The sequence below is a fragment of the Bombina bombina genome, chromosome 3 (assembly GCF_027579735.1).
Source record: "Bombina bombina isolate aBomBom1 chromosome 3, aBomBom1.pri, whole genome shotgun sequence".
NCBI lineage: Eukaryota > Metazoa > Chordata > Amphibia > Anura > Bombinatoridae > Bombina > Bombina bombina.
The window spans coordinates 832278209-832300450 of record NC_069501.1 but is presented as its reverse complement, the minus strand read 5'-3'; the positions used below and the strand labels follow the sequence as shown (position 1 = coordinate 832300450).

The window sequence follows — 22242 nt, the reverse complement described above, 5'->3', positions numbered from 1 at the left end:
TTTTTCTCCTGTGCCTGCAGTACTCTTCAAAGTTGTTATCTTATTTTGACCCATTAAATGTTCTGCATGTTGAAGTTTCACATCTTCATTCTGGATGCTGCCATTTTGGATGTATGATTTTTTTTCATCCTGTGACAAAAGTGGTGTATATTCAAAGATCAGTGACATTTCTGGTTCTTTGAAACATGCATCTTACACTTTGGTTTTGCTTTTACAATACAAAGTGGATGTGTTACATTTTTGCTATTTTTTTATCATTTAAAAGTTGCATATTAAATATTAAAAAAATCCCTCATGAATATTGTAGATCAATGCAGCTATCGCAAAAATGTACAGATCCCACTCTGTTTACAGTTTACATTTTAGGATATTGTCAAAAGGCATAGTCACATAGCAGATTTAATACAAATTTCCACCTGACTCTGACAAGCACTTTGATTTGTGACACCTTAAAGGTCCCAGTTGCTGTCACTGTCAGAGTCACTGCAAATCCAAAGTACAATGTGACCATGACCATGACAGTGACCGTGACCAATTCTAAAATATGTCACTGTCAGAGTTACTTGACATTCCTGCTTATCCAAAATGCCATGTGACCTTAACTATGGGGCCCATTTAACAAGCTCCGCAGGGAGCTTGTCGGCCTGTGTTTCTGGCGAGTCTTCAGACTCGCCAGAAACACAAGTTATGGAGCTGCGGTCTAAAGACCGCTGCCCCATAACCCTGTCCGCCTGCTCTGAGCAGGTCGGACAGGAATCGCCAGAAATCAACCCGATCAAGTACGATCGGATTGATTGAAATCCCCTGCTGGCGGCCGATTGGTCGCGAGTCTGCAGGGGGTGGCGTTGCACCAGCAGCTCTTGTGAGCGCTGGTGCAATGCTGAATATGGAGAGCATATTGCTCTCTGCATTTAGCGAGGTCTTGCGGACCTGATACGCAGTGTCGGATCAGGTCCACAAGACCGTTCTTAAATAGGGGCCAAAGACTGCAGATAAAAAAAAATCATTGTCAGAGTAATTTGACATTTCTTCTTATCCAACATACCTTGTGACCATGACTGTGACAATGACCAGAAAAGGTCATTTCTGTTTATCCAAAACTATTTGTGACCTTGACTGTGACTATGAGTAACAAAGGTGTATCACTGTCATTGTCAGAGTCACTTGACATGTATGCATATCCAAAATGACTTGTGACTGTAACCAAAAGAGGTCTCTCTTACAATCACTTGGCTTCTGTTATGATTACATACAGAGAGTTACTGGAAGAAAAAATGTAGGAGATTCAAATTAATAGGAACCTTCTGTGTGATTCACCTGCAGCTCTGTTCTTGTATCTTGTATTGAGGGGCAAGTACAGGGATTGTTACCTGTATTTATGTTTGATATGAAGGAAACATTATTGTGGGGGAAAGCTGTCAAGAATACTGAACTTGTTTTCCTCCTACAGTTCCAAAGTGTTTCTTTTCTTTTTTAATTTCATAATATTGTATTGAGTTTTTTGTAAGTTACAACATGTTCTTTCATAATGATAACAGATATACAGGTTATTGTCAGGCTCAAAATAATAAAGTACATAATGAAATGGATATTTGACATTAAGCAATACATTATCTGACTGAGTACCACGTCTGCAAATTTCCTCTTAGTTGTATAAATGCAATGCATACACCATACCATATTTGGATGGATAAGAGTAGTCACAGAACTTAAAGAAGGAAATCTATCAACTGATATGGTCACTCTTGGACCTTAGCACAAAATATCTTATATGGAATATAAAATAGTAATAGCTAAAGAATAATTACATATGTAACCAAATCTGCAGGTTACTTTTGGTTTACAAAAGATGTAATTTCTAAATCCATTATTAACAGCTTAGTTAAAGGGACAGTCTACACCAGAATTGTTATTGTTTTAAAAGATAGATAATTAGTGATGTTGCGAACCTAAAATTTTGCGTTCATGAACGGCAGACACAAACTTCCACAACTGTTCGCGAACGGGCGGACCGGGCGAACCGCCATAGACTTCAATAGGCAGGCGAATTTTAAAACCCACAGGGACTCTTTCTGGCCACAATAGTGATGGAAAAGTTGTTTCAAGGGTTCTAACACCTGGAAAGTGGCATGCCGGAGGGGGATCCATGGCAAAACTCCCGTGGAAAACTACATAGTTGATGCAGAGTTTGGTTTTAATCCATAAAGGGCATAAATCACCTAACATTCCTAAATTGTTTGGAATAACATGCTTTAAAACATCAGGTATGTACACTACTGTTACACCAGATATGAGTTGCACTGGGGTGACACTGTGCCCTGGCAGGCACTGAAACACACACATGTGAAGGAAACTGACTGCTATTATTTAACACAGTCAAAAAAGTGTTGTTTTTTTTAAATCTACACTACTGTTACACCAGATATGAGTTGCACTGGGGTGACACTGTGCCCTGGCAGGCAGGCTCTTAAACGCACACATGTGAAGGAAACTGACTGCTATTATTTAACACAGTCAAAAAAGTGTTGTTGTTTTTTTAAATCTACACTACTGTTACACCAGATATGAGTGGTGGCACTGGGCAAGTGGGCACAGTATACGCTGTGAGCCTAACACACACGCTCGCAGGCAGGCAACTGCAATAAGATTACACAGAAAAAAAAAGCAGCCCTAAAAATGGCTTTTTTGGGGTGCTGTCCTTACAGCAGAGATCAGATGAGTCCTTCAGGACTGTAGTGGACACTGAATACACTAGCCTAGCTATAGATTTCCCTACTAAATCAGCAGCAGCTACCCTGTCCCTCCTCTCACTAACAATGCAGCTTCTGAATGAATCTAAAATGGATGCTGTCCAGGAGGTAGGAGGGTCTGAGAGGGAGGGTCTGCTACTGATTGGCTGGAATGTGCCTGCTGACTGTGAGGTACAGGGTCAAAGTATTACTCAATGATGACGAATAGGGGGCGGATCGAACATCGCATATATATTCGCACGCCGTGGCGAATGCGAACATGCTATGTTCACCGGGAACTATTCGCCGGCGAACAATTCGTGACATCACTATAGATAATCCCTTTATTACCCATTCCCCAGTTTTGCATAACCAACACAGTTATAATAATACACATTTTACCTGTGTGATTACTTTGTATCTAAGCCTCTGCAAACTGCCCCCTTATTTCAGTTATTTTGACAGACTTGCAGTTTAGCCAATCAGTGATGGCTCCCAGGTAACTTCACTGCATGAGCACAGTGTTATCTATATGAAACACATGAACTAACACCCTAAAGTGGTGAAAAACCTGTTAAAATACATTCTTAAGAGGCGGCCTTCAAGGTCTAAGAAATTTGCATATGAACCTCCTAGGTTAAGCTTTCAACTAAAAATACCAAGAGAACAAAGCAAAATTGGTGATAAAAGTAAATTGGAAAATTGTTTAAAATTACATGCCCTATCTGAATCATGAAAGTTTGTTTTGGACAAGACTGTCCCTTTAATGAAGATTTTAAATGAAATATGCAAATTGATTTACTTGCCATCATTAGAAGACACTCTTGAAGTACTAGTTTCCTATCAAGAATATGTGGGAGTTGGAAGCTTAGCTGGTAAATAGTGTGGAAGAGGAGATATAGAGGCATTCTACTTAAATAACATATCATTATTTCAAAATTTAAAGAGTGAACAGAACATTTAAGACAACATTTAGATCCCACCTTTTTGGTTCAATAATATAAGGTATGTATAAGAATACCAATTTAGGTAGAACAAGTAAGGTTGCAGTGGGATACAAAAGTTCTCATACGTTCTGTATCTAACCACTAAAACTCATGATACCAAATATGAGCTAAAGAACTAAACACGCAATATCTCACATAACAATGGACAGCTTAATACATTAATGCAAAGCACAGCATGATACATCTGACTTTTAAGTCCTCATGGATAGCAAAGTTTATGTGAGAAACTAAAGTTTGGTTATATTAGGTATAGTTATGTCTATAAGGGTTGTACTGAGAACTATTGTTTTAAAATATAAACTGTCATGAGATTATCTCCCTAAAGCAATACAATGGGTTATCGTTAAGCTCTAAAAATTGAAATAATGCAGTCCTGTTTAGTTTTCAGGTAGCTACCCCATGAGATCTTTTAGTGCAGCAGTCATAATGGGTTGGTATATCCAATACAATGCCTATAGAATGAAGTAACAGCAATCCCATCCACCGGACTCTCATTTTCCCAAAATATATCATGGAAAACGACTCTGGCATAATATCTCTTGCTATATAGTCTATCATGAATCAAATGCATAATATCTCTTTCTATATAGTCTATCATGAATCAAATGCAGAGGGGCCTCAGCCACAGTGAGATTTTATATTTAAGGCTGTCAAATCATTTCCAGAGTACAAACAGCACCAGCGTAGCATACCAGGGAGTTGGCCGCATCCCCCGGTATATTCATCTTGTGACTGATCATGTCAAAATGATGAAACTGCTTGGTCAGGAACAGATCATCTCTTCCATTTAGTAATTCTTAGACCGCATGGAGCCTTCTGTCATTTGTAATATTAACAGCAATATTGGTGGTTGTAGGGCTTTAGATGATTAAGTATTGTGTAGGCAGACCAAATCACCATAAACCTATCTTTCCGGTAAAAAGCAGTCTGTAGGCTCTCCTCTTGACCGCACCATATCAATCAGACTGTTCATTTGGTTGCAAAATGTCGCCTCAAAGTTCTCCAATAAAAGCTGCACTGTGTAATTAAATGCTTTCACATTAATGTTCTGGAATAGATGATATTCACTTGAAAGTAAAGTAAACTTGTTAGCAGATATATTCTGCTTTACCCGGGTTACCGGGTGGGGGGGTGTTGGGGAGTTTAGTGTGTATCTGAAAGAGAGGAGAAGAGTGCAGACTCAAGTGCAGAGTAAAAAGTTCTTTAATATTTGCGCACACACGTAAAAAGGCAACTTTAGTTTAGTGTGTGACCGCCGCCCAGCAAATTCCAATGGCCCAGATTAGAGTCTCAGTTGTATCATGTTTAAGAAGAGTAATACCATCTAAAACGTTGAGTACTCATTTAGCAGATTCTAATATTGGTTTTGCAGGATAGTGCTCATATGCGATGATAATTGGCAGATTATCTTAATTACAAACAGAGCTTCCAATTTTGCAGCTTAACATGGCCACGGCCCAGACACGCCCCCCAAAGTGTTTCTTTTTAATGAAATAATATGCTGAGATACAAAAAAAAATAGGTTACTGTAAGAGTCAAATAGAGCACAGGGTAAAGAGTCACTCTTGTATATATTAGTATTTCAACATAGCCGAAAAGATAGGATTCCAGCCTTCCAGGATATATATGACTAATATCACAGGGGGAGTGGGTACTGAGAGTATGCGGCACACTGCAAACATATACCCAAATCAGGTATTTTTCTGCTATTTCAAATATTGACTCAGCACTTCGAGGACAAGCTTAGATCCTTTTGGGATTTGAAGAGGGCCTTAGTTTAACAATTTCCTTGGCTCTTCTTACTTTAATCCACCAACACTAGCTTGAAACCAGGTTTATGACACTTTAAGAGCCTTCTCCACTCCCGCTACTACTGCAGCTCGTGTACCCGGCACCTCCAGATGACGTCAATAGTCCACAACTTCCAATCTCTTCAATATCATCTGTAATTTCATGCAACTTTGTAGCCGCTCCCCTCTCTCTTACGCCACTTATTGCTCTTACGACTAGAGCCAATCTGTAGTACTTGGGCTAAGGGATCCGTATAGAAAGCAAGGTGGGGTCTTTAAGGCAAAAAAGAAGGAGCATCCCACTCCTCCATCAGTATGTGAATAAATAGGTTTCCAAAGAACGAAGACCCTCAAAGCAAATTAAAAGTTCAAATGTAAATTTATTAAATGCAAAAAGGATAAAAATATACAGCAGAGCAGCATCCAAAATACGCTACGGTAGCAAGTAAGATCACAGACTGTAAGAGTCATTTGGCTCTTGAATTTAACAGAGTAACAGCTAAATCCAATTAAGCTAAAAGACCTTCTTCAGTGATCACACACTGCTAGTTACAGGTAGGAATCAGCTTTGTGTTTTATCTGCAGCTCTGTGCTTGGAGCATGAGTTGAGTGGCAAGAGAAAGATTTGTTGCTTGGATTTTTGTTTAAAAAGAATGAAATCAGTATGTGGGAGAAGACTGAATAAAACCCCATGTAATCTCAGTCTCAAAACCTCTTACCATATTTGAGGAATATATTTGGTAAATATCTATGACCCAGATTACAAGCTGTGCGGTATAGCTTTACCGCTTAAAAAATGGCCTTTGAGTGCAGAATGATCAGCTACTCTGTATTACAAGTTGTGCGGTATGCCTATTACACTAGCATTATAGCCTATACCACAACAATTCATTCTGCATTCAAAGACCAGTAGTTAACACATAAACTACCTATTAAAACCTAAACCGCCCCCCCCCCCCCGCATCACAAATACTACAATAAACCTATTAACTCCTAATCCGCCACCCACCCACGCCACAAAAAACTTAACAATACAAAAAAATAACAGACTCTATTATTATAATATTCACTGACGTCTATGTAAATCAATCTTCAAATGTTAGTGTTAGCATGCTACATTTTATATTCAAATGTTTTCTGAGATATAAGGAAAGTTAACATTTATTTATAAAAACAATGTTGAATGTTGGGCAACCATTAAACATCCATTTAGACATAATGAATGCCACCAACATTAGTTATTTTTACAAATGGCTGACATTTATTCTCCTCTCTGGTTAATATATTTAGACATGATGGGAGTACTGGAAGAAATAAACTTTTTGTAGAATGAAATGATGGATCGTTTTGTAGAAAGAGGCTATTCGCTGACTATTATTGAAAAAGAGATGAGCTTGGTCTCATCCATTCCAAGAGAGATCTTGTTGGGTCCTAAGAAGGGTCAGATTAAAAAACATAAAAATCATAATGACCAGCGATGGTTTTCGTATCTGAATTTAATTCTCAGAGTCACTTTATACAGGGTATCATTAAAAAGCATTGGGATATTCTTGATAAATGTAACCCATATGTTTTTTAGAGTTTATTGACACTCCCATGCCTGCCTTTAAGAGAGGCTATAACATTCATCAAAAATTAATCAGTGCTTATATTGGTTCCTCTTCTAATTTTAACAAAGGTATTTGCCTAGAAAGAACATGGGTTGTTTTCCTTGCCTTGGTTGCTCCTGTTGTGGGAACATGATAAAGGGATCATTTTTCTACCATCCGAGTACTGGCAAGAAGTATCAAATTAATGGGTACTACACCTGTCAAACCCAATATGTTATTTACCTTGTCAAATGTCTTTGTGGGCGGGGCTATATCGGTGAGGCAACAAGGTGCATTAGAGACATAATAAGAGAACACAAGAGCACCATTAGCACTAACAATTAACCTGCCCCTATATCATGTCACTTTTCTAAAATGGGACATGCTGTTAATCAGCTCAGATTTCAGGTCATTGAATGTGTACCTAGGCCCAGGAGAGGAGGCAATAGAGATCTCCTATTAAAATAAAGGGAGTGTTTTTGGATACATGAATTAGGCACCATGGAACCTGATGGCATTAATAGAGACTGGAATCTTTTGGTTTTCTTATGACTTATTAACATTTATGGTGTAATTTTTATGATGGGATTTTTATATGATGTGATTTTATTTATCACTTGGTTTGTATCATTGAATTATATTTATTCTATCCAAAAACTATGAATATTTTATGTTTAGTCTTTTCTAATGTATAGTTAGCTGCAGTGCCATCTTTAATATTGACTGGACCCTGGGCAAACATGCCCTTGCCCCCCTCCCATGCAATTTTGCTCTCCACCCCAACATCCCAAAAAACAACTAAATTAATTTATTTTATATTTTTTTTTTATAAATTATTAGCCCAGCAGTGGATCATCCACTGCTGGACTAATCATTTTTTTAAAAAAAATGAAATAAATTGCAATATGTGAAACTGGACCTAAGCAGTACTAATAAGTAAATAAATATATAAATTCGACCACTGTAGATTAATGTAATATGCTTTTGAATGTGATTCTGGTGTGAGGTTAACTAGTTAAAGAGATTTAGGGCAGCCAACAGGAGTAAAGCAAGGTAAAGACTGAGGAGGAAGCATGGATGTGCAGACAAATATAAGTGTACTGACTGGAACAGCAAAACTACTATCAGAAGCTTTAAAATCTGAGACAGAGAGAAAAAAAACCTATAAAAAGAAACCTTACCTTAATATGTGAAGTATCAGCATGACACTATAAATCAGCCACTTCTTTGCTAGGAACAAGTTCCCTCTCACCCTGCACTAGACAATGCTGCATTGGAGAGGGGCGTGTGTGCAGTCACTTATTCTTCCCACTGACACCTTTCTACAAAGCACTGTTCCCCTAACAAACTTCAGTTAGTTGTTCTTAGGGCCACAGAAGAAAGAGCAGGGCTAATGGGACCAGCAGACTGGATGCTGTCTGTCCAAGGCTGCATGGATACAGTGTGAGATGAGTCACACAGGCCCAAGACTGAAGAGAACAGTGTGTGCAGCTGCACATATGCTCAAATACTCACATGCCTGCCACTCCAGCTTTCTGATGCATGCGCCTACAGTCAGCCCTACTTAGAAACAATCCCCACCACCAGAACAGTTACCTGGTAACAGTGGTAACCCCAGCAGGACCTTTTCTGATGCAGTGGGATTGGCTGGATTGGCTGGATGCCAAGTTAGGGCTTAGCATTCAGTGCTGCACAATGCACATCTAAAACAGCAAATGTCACTAGCTTGACATGTCACATGACAACGGCACGGTCTGGCACAGTTTCTCACAAATAAATATAAGCAGAGAACTTTTGACTGTGACAGTATTAGGACTGACTGTGTGTCCCATGTCACATGACATCAGCAGTCTGGCATGAACCAAAAAAAAAAAAAAAAAGCTGCCCCTTTTGCCCTGTGTTAAAGACGGTTCTGGTTGGCTGTTGGTCCGTTTAGGAATACACTTCATTCATTCTTAATGATCATGATTGTTGCTCCAATTAGAAAGAGTTAACTTTGTAAATACACCTTTACTGCTCCCTGGTGGCATAAGGGTATATAAGGATGTTTTGTACCATTATTTTTTACTGCATGACTAAGGGAAGTTGTCCCCGAAACGTTGCTGTGTTTGTGTGCTAATAAATATTGATTTCCATGTTTTGCTGCAACTCTTTTTGGATTTCCTGACACAAATAAATGTTTGCAAGGTACAACAAATCCTAGCTTTTTTTAATGACGCATCTTTTCTTGTAACAAAATATTTAGAGTTACATTGCAAGTTTACGGGTGCATGATAAATAACAAGCCATTACAAGTGGCTGTTTATTGATACCGGTAGCAATTAGCGCTCCGAAAATTAGCCAGAGATCTCCCAATTGCCCCAAATTTCAGTGTAGTATTGGTAATAATAAAATATTTTTTTATTTTATTTTTTAAACAAAATAACTGCACAAGGCAGTTATTAGGGCTTAAAGTTGGCAGATGTGGGGTGTTAGATGAAAAAAAGGCTTTTACATTGCGGTTTATGGGGACTGTGTGTTCCCTGTAAATAAATATGTACTGTATAAGCTTATATACATCAATATATTTATATATTAATATATGTTTCTCATGGAAAGAGAACAAGGCTCCCATGGGGGAATATCGAAGGGTGCAAAGATTCCATGCAATGTGCATGTGAATGTTGCTCTTAAATAACGAGTAGAGCACAAATATTGTGCTCACATTAGCGCAATTTTGCGCTCCACTCATAATCTAGCCCTTATTGTCAAAGTAATTTTTGCCAAAATCATTACTCCTTATTCTAATCCATGTTTAGTAAAATCAGTAAGTCATAATTAGAAAAAAAATATTGCAGACAAACCTTTTCTAATCCTTCCAATGCATAATGAGGATTTGTCCTTAAAATAGATTCTGGCTATATTTGTCGATCAGTGTAATTTTGATATCTCTTTCTTACCAGCAAGGGCTACTGTGCTCTTTTTAAGCAGCCAATGGGTTAATATTTATAAAACAAAAGATTATTAAATACCTTTAAATTTGTTCATCCTTTTTAATCTATTTCCCCAATATTTTGAAGTACAAATATATTTAATTACGTGTGATCATATTAAAGTATACAAAAAATAAGTGATTAGATTCACACCCACACTACAAATCACTTTTCAATTTCTTGCATAATATAATGCCAAATGTTCTATTTGCCTCTATTGGCAAGTAAACCTTATTATCTAACTAGTGAATAATATTCATGCTTATGGTCTGTACAACTATACAGTTTCCTTAAAATATGTATTCCAGTCTCCAGATACAATTAAAGGTAAAAGTTAAGTTGCTTCAGATTGCTGAACACAAGGAGAAGAGTTACATTAGAATTACTGAGGATTACTCAAATCAGTTCATTTGTAAAATTAAATGAAGTAAATAATACAGGGCTTTCACATAAAGTACTATATTAAGTGTTCATTTCACTGTGATTAAGAAGGCCTTAGTCACTTAATTACAATAAGTATTGAACTTAATTAAACATATAACAGTCAGGTCAGGAGAGGAATTCATTCTAGATCTAAATCAAAGTAAAAAATAAAAATCATAATTTGTTATTTGAAATACAGCACACTAACAGTGATGCACCGGAAAATAAACATTTACATAAGGGGCCTAGCTATGAACCACTTTTTCTTAGGCAAAATTGGAGGGTTGTCCTTCTCAATTTCCTGCTTTTCACATAAATGAACCTACAAACATACATGTGGAAAGATGGAAAGATCCAAGGAGCAATGACTCACAATGTTTTACATCTGGGTCCTAAAATTGTTTGTAATTTGATGTTTTTATGTTGGTCCTAAAAGTGTAGTTGGCATATATAAAATAATTTGTGGTGGAAGCATCTTATATGTGTATACATGTATTTAAATACACATTTAAATACATATATACTCTGTCACATGTGTAAAATAATGGAGGTAGCTGGTTATTTTTAAGGGGGCTTTTTCAGTTAGATAGGCCACAGTGAATATATTTTTGCTTATGCTTTGATTGTGTCTAATTTTCTTGTCTTCTATCTTGTTTGAAAACTCCTGTCATGTGAGTATTTTACCTCTCTGCATGTAACATTTGGCCAGACAACTATCTGCAGGATAACAAACAGTTAATTGCTGTATTTCTCTCCCTGTCTAAAATGACAGAAGTCACATGAATGGTTTTCTGTGCACTAGGTCAGTGCACAAAAAAACTAGGCTAGGTCAAGCAGAGTGTATGCTTATTTTGCTGACAGGTGGTTCAAATGGAAACAAACTCGCTGAATTGTTCCACATTCTTGTAAGCAGTAACAAGTATAGGAAAACAGATGTATTAGAATAGGTATTTTGCCCAGCAACCAGATGAAGGTATCTTTAAGTCGAATATTATTGGTGGATACATGTTGATTACGTGACCTGTTGTACTCTGTTAAACTGAATGCTGAACTGCCCAGCTTCAGAATTTGTTGTCTGTACAATTCTCCTATCTTGATCAATGTGATATGTGATCAATAAACAAAATCTCAACAAAGAATCTGGTGTATTCCTTGACTGTGAATATTTGTTTCAGGGAAAACCACCACAGTTTTGGTGCGTTGGCTGGGAATCGCAATATCTCTGAATCCTCTTCAGGCAGACACCACTGGACCCTGGAGGCACTCAACAAAGACCAGTCAAAACAGGTAAGCCACCTTTACATGGCTTTAGCTTAATTGGTTGAGTGTCTCTAGCCGTAAGGGGGAATATGCTTGAACATTCTGAGTAACGCAATTCCTAGAGATTTTGTTTATTGACTTTATTGAATTTATTGTGATTTCACTGATTTAATAATTTAATTGTAACTTAAATTATTAAAATAATTTGGTTGTGACCAGAAGGTTGTCAGCCTACAGGCAAGTGAAAGTTGTACTGGGTCTTCAGTCTCAATTAGTCCCCGGGGGACTTGGGAGAGAGTTGGGAGAGAGACTGAGGCAATACCCTTTGCTTAAATCATGACCTGGTTGACATCCTAAGGGAAACGCAAAGGCAAAATTTACTGCATATGTATAAGAAATAGGTGCTAGCTGAAGACAGGGTCTTCTGGTGCGTAAAACTTAAGTGGCAGTTGAGAAATATAAGTGTAATAGGTGATAGCTGAAGACGGGTCTTTTGGTGCATAAAACTATAGTAGCAATTAAGATGGGACAAAAATTTGTAAAGGGTTATTGCATGCAACTAACATCAATACTTAAGTCTCCCCACATGCAGGTAAAGGCTTCGCAGCCCCAGAGTCACAATGTGCCAGTGCATGCCATCACTCCTGGTGACCTGGTTATGGTCAAGAGTTTCTCAAGGAAAACTGCTCTAGAGCCAAGATGGAAAGGGCCCTTCTAAGTACTGCTCACCACTAACACTGCTGTAAAGATTGCTGAAATCAAGTCCTGTATCCACGTTTCCCACTGCAAGCTTGCACCACCTGAGACTGACCCTTTTGCTGAAAGGCCAAAGAACAAAGACAAAGGCCTAGATCTGGAGTTCGGCGGTAAAAGGGCTGCTAACGCTCCGCAGGCTTTTTTCTGGCCGCACCATAAATTTAACTCTGGTATCGAGAGTTTAATCAAATGCTGCGTTAGGCTCCAAAAAAGGAGCGTAGAGCATTTTTACCGCAAATGCAACTCTCGATACCAGAGTTGCTTACGGACACGGCCGGCCTCAAAAACGTGCTCGTGCACGATTCCCCCATAGGAAACAATGGGGCTGTTTGAGCTGAAAAAAAACCTAACACCTGCAAAAAAGCAGCGTTCAGCTCCTAACGCAGCCCCATTGTTTCCTATGGGGAAACACTTCCTACGTCTGCACCTAACACTCTAACATGTACCCCGAGTCTAAACACCCCTAACCTTACACTTATTAACCCCTAATCTGCCGCCCCCGCTATCGCTGACACCTGCATATTTTTTTTAACCCCTAATCTGCCGCTCCGTAAACCGCCGCAACCTACGTTATCCCTATGTACCCCTAATCTGCTACCCCTAACACCGCCGACCCCTATATTATATTTATTAACCCCTAACCTGCCCCCCACAACGTCGCCGACACCTGCCTACACTTATTAACCCCTAATCTGCCGAGCGGACCTGAGCGCTACTATAATAAAGTTATTAACCCCTAATCCGCCTCACTAACCCTATCATAAATAGTATTAACCCCTAATCTGCCCTCCCTAACATCGCCGACACCTAACTTCAATTATTAACCCCTAATCTGCCGACCGGAGCTCACCGCTATTCTAATAAATGTATTAACCCCTAAAGCTAAGTCTAACCCTAACACTAACACCCCCCTAAGTTAAATATAATTTTTATCTAACGAAATAAATTAACTCTTATTAAATAAATGATTCCTATTTAAAGCTAAATACTTACCTGTAAAATACATCCTAATATAGCTACAATATAAATTATAATTATATTATAGCTATTTTAGGATTAATATTTATTTTACAGGTAACTTTGTAATTATTTTAACCAGGTACAATAGCTATTAAATAGTTAAGAACTATTTAATAGTTACCTAGTTAAAATAATAACAAAATTACCTGTAAAATAAGTCCTAACCTAAGATATAATTAAACCTAACACTACCCTATCAATAAAATAATTAAATAAACTACCTACAATTACCTACAATTAACCTAACACTACACTATCAATAAATTAATTAAACACAATTCCTACAAATAAATACAATTAAATAAACTAGCTAAAGTACAAAAAATAAAAAAGATCTAAGTTACAGAAAATAAAAAAATATTTACAAACATAATAAAAAATATTACAACAATTTTAAACTAATTACACCTACTCTAAGCCCCCTAATAAAATAACAAAGCCCCCCAAAATAAAAAATTCCCTACCCTATTCTAAATTAAAAAAGTTACAAGCTCTTTTACCTTACCAGCCCTGAACAGGGCCCTTTGCGGGGCATGCCCCAAGAATTTCAGCTCTTTTGCCTGTAAAGAATAAATACAATACCCCCCCCCCAACATTACAACCCACCACCCACATACCCCTAATCTAACCCAAACCCCCCTTAAATAAACCTAACACTAAGCCCCTGAAGATCTTCCTACCTTGTCTTCACCATACCAGGTTCACCGATCCGTCCTGAAGAGCTCCTCCGATGTCCTGATCCAAGCCCAAGCGGGGGCTGAAGAGGTCCATGATCCGGTCAAAGTCTTCATCCAAGCGGGGCAGAAGAGGATCTTCCATCCGATTGAAGTCATCATCCAGGCGGCATCTTCGATCTTCTTCCATCCGGAGCGAAGCGGCAGGATCCTGAAGACATCCAGTGCGGAACATCCATCCGGACTGACGACTGAACGACGAATGACTGTTCCTTTAAGGGACGTCATCCAAGATGGCGTCCCTCGAATTCCGATTGGCTGATAGGATTCTATCAGCCAATCGGAATTAAGGTAGGAATTTTCTGATTGGCTGATGGAATCAGCCAATCAGAATCTAGTTCAATCCGATTGGCCGATCCAATCAGCCAATCAGATTGAGCTCGCATTCTATTGGCTGTTCCAATCAGCCAATAGAATGCGAGCTCAATCTGATTGGCTGATTGGATCGGCCAATCGGATTGAACTAGATTCTGATTGGCTGATTCCATCAGCCAATCAGAAAATTCCTACCTTAATTCCGATTGGCTGATAGAATCCTATCAGCCAATCGGAATTCGAGGGACGCCATCTTGGATGACGTCCCTTAAAGGAACAGTCATTCGTCGTTCAGTCGTCGGTCCGGATGGATGTTCCGCGCTGGATGTCTTCAGGATCCTGCCGCTTCGCTCCGGATGGAAGAAGATCGAAGATGCCGCCTGGATGATGACTTCAATCGGATGGAAGATCCTCTTCTGCCCCGCTTGGATGAAGACTTTGACCGGATCATGGACCTCTTCAGCCCCCCCTTGGGCTTGGATCAGGACATCGGAGGAGCTCTTCAGGACGGATCGGTGAACCTGGTATGGTGAAGACAAGGTAGGAAGATCTTCAGGGGCTTAGTGTTAGGTTTATTTAAGGGGGGTTTGGGTTAGATTAGGGGTTTGTGGGTGGTGGGTTGTAATGTTGGGGGGGGGGAGGGGTATTGTATTTATTCTTTTACAGGCAAAAGAGCTGAAATTCTTGGGGCATGCCCCGCAAAGGGCCCTGTTCAGGGCTGGTAAGGTAAAAGAGCTTGTAACTTTTTAATTTAGAATAGGGTAGGGAATTTTTTATTTTGGGGGGCTTTGTTATTTTATTAGGGGGCTTAGAGTAGATGTAATTAGTTTAAAATTGTTGTAATATTTTTATTATGTTTGTAAATATTTTTTTATTTTCTGTAACTTAGATCTTTTTTATTTTTTGTACTTTAGCTAGTTTATTTAATTGTATTTATTTGTAGGAATTGTGTTTAATTAATTTATTGATAGTGTAGTGTTAGGTTAATTGTAGGTAATTGTAGGTAGTTTATTTAATTATTTTATTGATAGGGTAGTGTTAGGTTTAATTATATCTTAGGTTAGGACTTATTTTTACAGGTAATTTTGTTATTATTTTAACTAGGTAACTATTAAATAGTTCTTAACTATTTAATAGCTATTGTACCTGGTTAAAATAATTACAAAGTTACCTGTAAAATAAATATTAATCCTAAAATAGCTATAATATAATTATAATTTATATTGTAGCTATATTAGGATGTATTTTACAGGTAAGTATTTAGCTTTAAATAGGAATCATTTATTTAATAAGAGTTAATTTATTTCGTTAGATAAAAATTATATTTAACTTAGGGGGGTGTTAGTGTTAGGGTTAGACTTAGCTTTAGGGGTTAATACATTTATTAGAATAGCGGTGAGCTCCGGTCGGCAGATTAGGGGTTAATAATTGAAGTTAGGTGTTGGCAATGTTAGGGAGGCAGATTAGGGGTTAATACTATTTATGATAGGGTTAGTGAGGCGGATTAGGGGTTAATAACTTTATTATAGTAGCGCTCAGGTCCGCTCGGCAGATTAGGGGTTAATAAGTGTAGGCAGGTGTCGGCGACGTTGAGGGGGGCAGATTAGGGGTTAATAATTGAAGTTAGGTGTTGGCAATGTTAGGGAGGGCAGATTAGGGGTTAATACTATTTATGATAGGGTTAGTGAGGCGGATTAGGGGTTAATAACTTTATTATAGTAGCGCTCAGGTCCGCTCGGCAGATTAGGGGTTAATAAGTGTAGGCAGGTGTCGGCGACGTTGAGGGGGGCAGATTAGGGGTTAATAAATATAATATAGGGGTCGGCGGTGTTAGGGGTAGCAGATTAGGGGTACATAGGGATAACGTAGGTGGCGGCGATTTGCGGTCGGAAGATTAGGGGTTAATTATTTTAAGTAGCTTGCGGCGACGTTGTGGGGGGCAAGTTAGGGGTTAAGAAATATAATATAGGGGTCGGCGGGGTTAGGGGCAGCAGATTAGGGGTACATAAGTATAACGTAGGTGGCGGTCGGCAGATTAGGGGTTAAAAATTTAAATAGAGTGGCGGCGATGTGGGGGGACCTCGGTTTAGGGGTACATAGGTAGTTTATGGGTGTTAGTGTACTTTAGGGTACAGTAGTTAAGAGCTTTATAAACCGGCGTTAGCCAGAAAGCTCTTAACTCCTGCTATTTTCAGGCGGCTGGAATTTTGTCGTTAGAGCTCTAACGCTCACTTCAGAAACGACTCTAAATACCGGCGTTAGAAAGATCCCATTGAAAAGATAGGCTACGCAAATGGCGTAGGGGGATCTGCGGTATGGAAAAGTCGCAGCTGTAAAGTGAGCGTTAGACCCTTTAATCACTGACTCCAAATACCAGCGGGCGCCCAAAACCAGCGTTAGGAGCCTCTAACGCTGGTTTTGACGGCTACCACCGAACTCCAAATCTAGGCCTAAGTGTGTAGGGGAGTATCATTCCTTACTCTTGCCTTTCATGTAGCTGTGCGTACGATTGTGGCAGTCTTTCTGCTATTACAGTGAAAATAGTACATTTAATCAAGTTTATATTGTTAGAGTGATCACTCAATTGCTATAATGTTATCTGTTGTAACTCTTTTATTTCTATGTACAACACCCTAAGTCTAACTGGTTCTTGCTGGATTTGTAGTTTTGTGCCTAGGTCAGTGGGCCATGGTACCCAATACATAGGAATCTATTCCAGATAGACATGCTCAATCACACTGACATGTGTAAGGTGGACATGCATAGAGTGACTGAGAGACTCCAATATAACTAGACTGTTAGAGTTCACATAGTCAATACCCCTAACCAATGACTGGCATGTATAAGCAGTCAACCTGACCTTAGCGATGATATACCTGTGAGATATTCTGACTGCTCAGGGTCTGCCATAAACATCACTACCGCATCTGACTATGCATCTATTTCATGGTCCTGCATCCAACGAGATGGTAGCTATTCTAATGGCTGTGGGGACACACCGCTCTGTGCATAATTTTACTGCTTTGCTACCACTATTTAAGAATTGGTTCTATGGACTTCGGTCATATCATAGCAGTAAACTATACCATTACTAACTTCTAGGGGTACATATTGGATATGCGGTCAGTGGGGATATAGGTGGTTGCCCATTATGTGGCAAGGTTCTTGTTACTTAGGGAACCAGGGTTCTATCCCTCCCAACAGCATACACTCCCACAGGGGTATAGGGGGACACACTCATGAAGATTACTACTATGCTGGTAATCATCTAACTGTAAAATCCTCTAAGAGTCAGAAAGTGGGAGCAGGATTTCTTCCTGCATATCGGGCTGTACTTTTTATGTATAAGCTTGACTTGTTAGTAGATTTGTTAGATAAAAAACGTAATGAAACAACAACTGCCATAGAACTGCTCTCCCAGAAGCAGGTACAAATCAGGATGGTTGCATTACAAAATAGGATGGCTTTGGACTACATATTAGCTGCCAAAGGGGGGGAGTTTGTGCCCTTGTGCATGAGTCTTGTTGTGTTTTCATTGCTAATAATTCTGTACTCAGAGGCTGAGAGAAGTACCTCATGGGTTTGACTGGTCTTTTGGGCTGGGAGAATAGTTAGGTGAACTTGGTACCAGGATCTTGCATGGCCTAATATTGTGTGTCATACTCATTGTGATTCTTTTCCTTGCAGTGTCGTGTTTTAAATTGTTGCTGCAGAAGCTGTGCGCCTTGACTACCCCCAAAAAAGGCAAGGCTCCTCCGAGAAGACACAGGCCATCCAGATAAAACCTACACCACCCTGTATGTTGCCCCTGGTGCACAGTCTACCAGCTATGAGGTTATGAGCTGTGGACGTACAGAGAAGAAATGGTGGAACTGTTGAAATTCAGTCACTTAAGTGCCATACAAGTTACTGATCTGTGATACTTTTGTGTGAGCTCACATAAGTATCAGAGGAGGGATTGTAAAATAATGGAGGTAGCTGGTTATTTTTAAGGGGGCTTTTTCAGTCAGATAGGCCACATTGAATATTTTTGCTTATGCTTTATTTCTGTCTAATTGTCTTGTCTTCTATCTTGTTAGAAAACTCCTCTCTTGTGAGTATTTTACCTCTCTGCATGTAACATTTGGCCAGACAACTATCTGTAGGATAACAAACATTTAATTGCTGCATTTCTCTCCCTGTCCAAAATGACAGAAGTCACATGAATTGTTTTCTGTGCACTAGGTCAGTGCACAGAAAACTAGGCTAGGTCAAGCAGAGTGTATGCTATTTTGCTGACAGGTGGTTCAAATGGAAACTAACTCGCTGAATTGTTCCTCATTCTTGTAAACAGTAACAAGTATAGGAAAACAGATGTATTAGAATAGGTATTTTGCCTAGCAACCAGATGAAGAGATCTTTAGGTCGAATATTATTGGTGGCTACATGTTGATTACGTTACCTGTTGTACTCTGTTAAAACTGAATGCTGGACTGTCCAGCTCAGAATTTGCTGTCTGCACAATTCTCCCCATGTTGATCAACTTGGTATGTGATCAATAAACAAAATCTCAACAAAGAACCTGGTGTATTCCTTGACTGTGGATATTTGTGTCAGGGAAAACAATGACACATGCATGCACATATAAACACACACACACATATATATAAAAAAAAAATATGTATATATATATAATATATATATATATATTTATATTATATATATATATAATATATATATAATATATATAAATATAATATATATATATATATATATATATTATATATATATATATTAATATATATATATTATATATTGGAGCCATTTCCACAAAAATACATTAAACTTGCAAAAAACATTTTTAAATATTTATTATATGTGATAATGTGTTTTTAATGTACATATTTCACATTCCAATGTTCCTCACATACAGGAAAAGCTTTTTTGTATTTTTAAATATATATTCCTATATATCTATATGTATATATACTTATAACATATATATATATATATTTTTTTTTAAATTTAAAAATAGTTTTTTCTATGTGAAGAACATTGGAATGCTAAATATGCATAACTTTGGGTAAGTACTGTAGTTCTAACATGGTGTTGGGTTAGCGCTTATGAAGAATAAGTTATCTTAAGGTGCGTTATGTAAATAAAAAATATTGAACAAAAATGTAATAATAATTATTAATAAGAGTTACTGAAAAAATTACATATTTATTCAAATTATATTTTTAGATTTTTTTTAAGAACATCTATAATAATTATTTACAGTAATTAAAATGTTTCAATATTTTATATTTTATAATTACATAACATTTTGTATATATTTTCAGTAACTAGAATAGTTATTAATAATTATTATTAAAGGGACAGTCTAGGCCCAATACTTATTCTTAGTTACTTATTGTTACATACCAGACAAGCATCTTGCAATGGGTTCCACATCTATAAGCTTGTAAGAATTACATGACACTTTTAAATAACCATCGTTTGTTAGGCAGCTGAAATGGCCACCAAGCCCACAGCTTTCTTTTCTCCAGTTAGCTGTTTTACGTAAGATAGTTTAGCAGTGCACAGTTAATATTTTTCAAGTTAGCTATTTCAAATTGCACATGCACAACTCATCATGTGAGAGTAGGAACAACTTATTTAAGAGTCCATCATAATTGGAGAATCTTATCATACCAAAATTTACATGCAATAAGTTAGCGGCCCTTGATGGCCATTTTCAGCTTTAACAAATGTTGAATATTGAAATGTTTCTCTACTTCTTACAAGCTTAAAGATTTGGGATCCAGTTTGCAGGATTCTTATTTGGATAAAACCAATTAGTAATCAAAATTATGTATAGGGTCTAGACTGTCCTTTTATTCTGTTTTTTCAATATTTTATATTACAATCATGTGCCTTAACATATCTAATTTTTATGTGCACTAACCTGACACACGTTAGACCTACAGAAGAATCTTTTACATACCAATGCTCTACCATAGAAGAACATTTTAATCTTTAAAATATATATTATATATATATATAGTATATATATATATACATATATATATATATATATACTATACATATATATATATATATATATATATGATGTTAATTGTAAAATATATATCAATAGTGAATATGTATATAGGTATGGATATATACAGATATATATAGAAAATATCAATTTAAAATAAAAATATAATTTTCCTGTAGTGTGAAAAACATTGGAATGTGAAGAATTATTATACTCCTGTCGGGTTATAGCGCTGTGTTTAATATGGTATCAGGTTAACACGCGAGCAATAACTATAAGGCATTTTATTGTCTTCTGCGCTCTCCATTGAAGTCTATGGGGAGTATAAAGTAACACGGGTTGCGATATCTGAGTCCTTAAGATAGCAAACGTTCGCATTGTGCATAAAATTTTTTACTTTAACACTTGACAATATGATACGCTCTAACACAGCTTGCGACACAACTTTACTTCTGGCTGGTTTTAGGTACACAGAGGAAAAACGCAAAATAGTACTTCCACTTGTAATCTATCCCTAAAAAGGGAGATTTAACTTCCCAGAATACTATGCAAGAAATAGAGCCATTATTATTGTATTCTTAGTTTATGTAAATGAATTACTTTTTTTTTACTCAATGGGTCTTTTGATTTTTATCTGCCATAAAAATCTATGTTTGTTTTTATATAACCCAAGGTAAATGATATCACATGCAAAAGTTACCCATTATATCTATTTCCGCTTGTGAATTACAACATTGTACCACCATCCAGCTAAGAGCTAAAGAATGCAAGGCCACTAAGGGTGAGTTAAGAAATGATACTTACCCCCAGGAAACCAAGAATCACCAGAGCACGGGAAGTGGTGTATTAGGTGTATAGTCCTTGTGTTAATTGGTTAATTCCATGATTGTTGCATGTTTATATATATATATATATATATTATCCAGTTAAATAAAGGTAGCACACGGTTTCAAAAGGCTGAACCTTTTATTAGAGCAATGTTTCGGGGCTCCTGCCCCTTTCTCAAGCTAATTTGTAACTGACACACATACCCCTTTTGTAGGGTCAAACATAAAACAGGAAACCAATTACAAAGCAGGGGTGTGTTTAACAGGTACTGACATCATCACATATCCTGTGGAAAAAGAAAACAACACACAATTTAACCCCTAGCACCCCTTAGCAAGTATTGGACAACCTATTAAAAACACTTGCAGCAAGTCGCTGACCAAAAAGCATTAATGCCCAAAAAACAAACTAACACTGACAGTAGTTTACAGTAAATCAATAAAGATTGTATAATACATATTTATCATATCAAGGGAAAAATATCAAACTCCCTGTTTAACCCCTTGGGGTATAAGGTATTGAGAAGCCAAATCCATTTGGCTTCCCGATTTAGTAAGTCCATATGCCTATCGCCTCCTCTGAGTCTCTTAGGGGCACTATCTATTACCAAGTACCTTAACTGATTAGCCTGATGGCCCATTTCAGCAAAATGTGCTGGGACTGGAAGATGTAACATCTTAATGTTGCGAATGGTTGACTTATGTTGACAAATGTGGTCTCTTATCTTTTGTGTGGTCTCGCCAACATATAGTAGCCCACATGGGCACTTAAGCACATAGACAACATAAGCCGAATCGCAC

At 37.7% G+C, this 22242-nt stretch overlaps 1 protein-coding gene and 1 long non-coding RNA gene across 2 annotated transcripts in view; one reads left to right on the top strand and one right to left on the bottom strand.

Moving 5' to 3' along the window:
* The window catches only part of LOC128654107 (uncharacterized), a 32503-nt gene extending 13472 nt beyond the window's left edge, over positions 1–19031 (top strand). The window contains exons 2-3 of the long non-coding RNA XR_008401423.1: positions 11686–11797; positions 18283–19031. This is a non-coding gene — a long non-coding RNA (uncharacterized LOC128654107). The remainder of the gene's footprint in view (positions 1–11685; positions 11798–18282) is intronic.
* The window catches only part of NALF1 (NALCN channel auxiliary factor 1), a 1037778-nt gene that overhangs the window by 571884 nt on the left and 443652 nt on the right, over positions 1–22242 (bottom strand). The gene's annotated exons all lie outside the window — the stretch shown is intronic.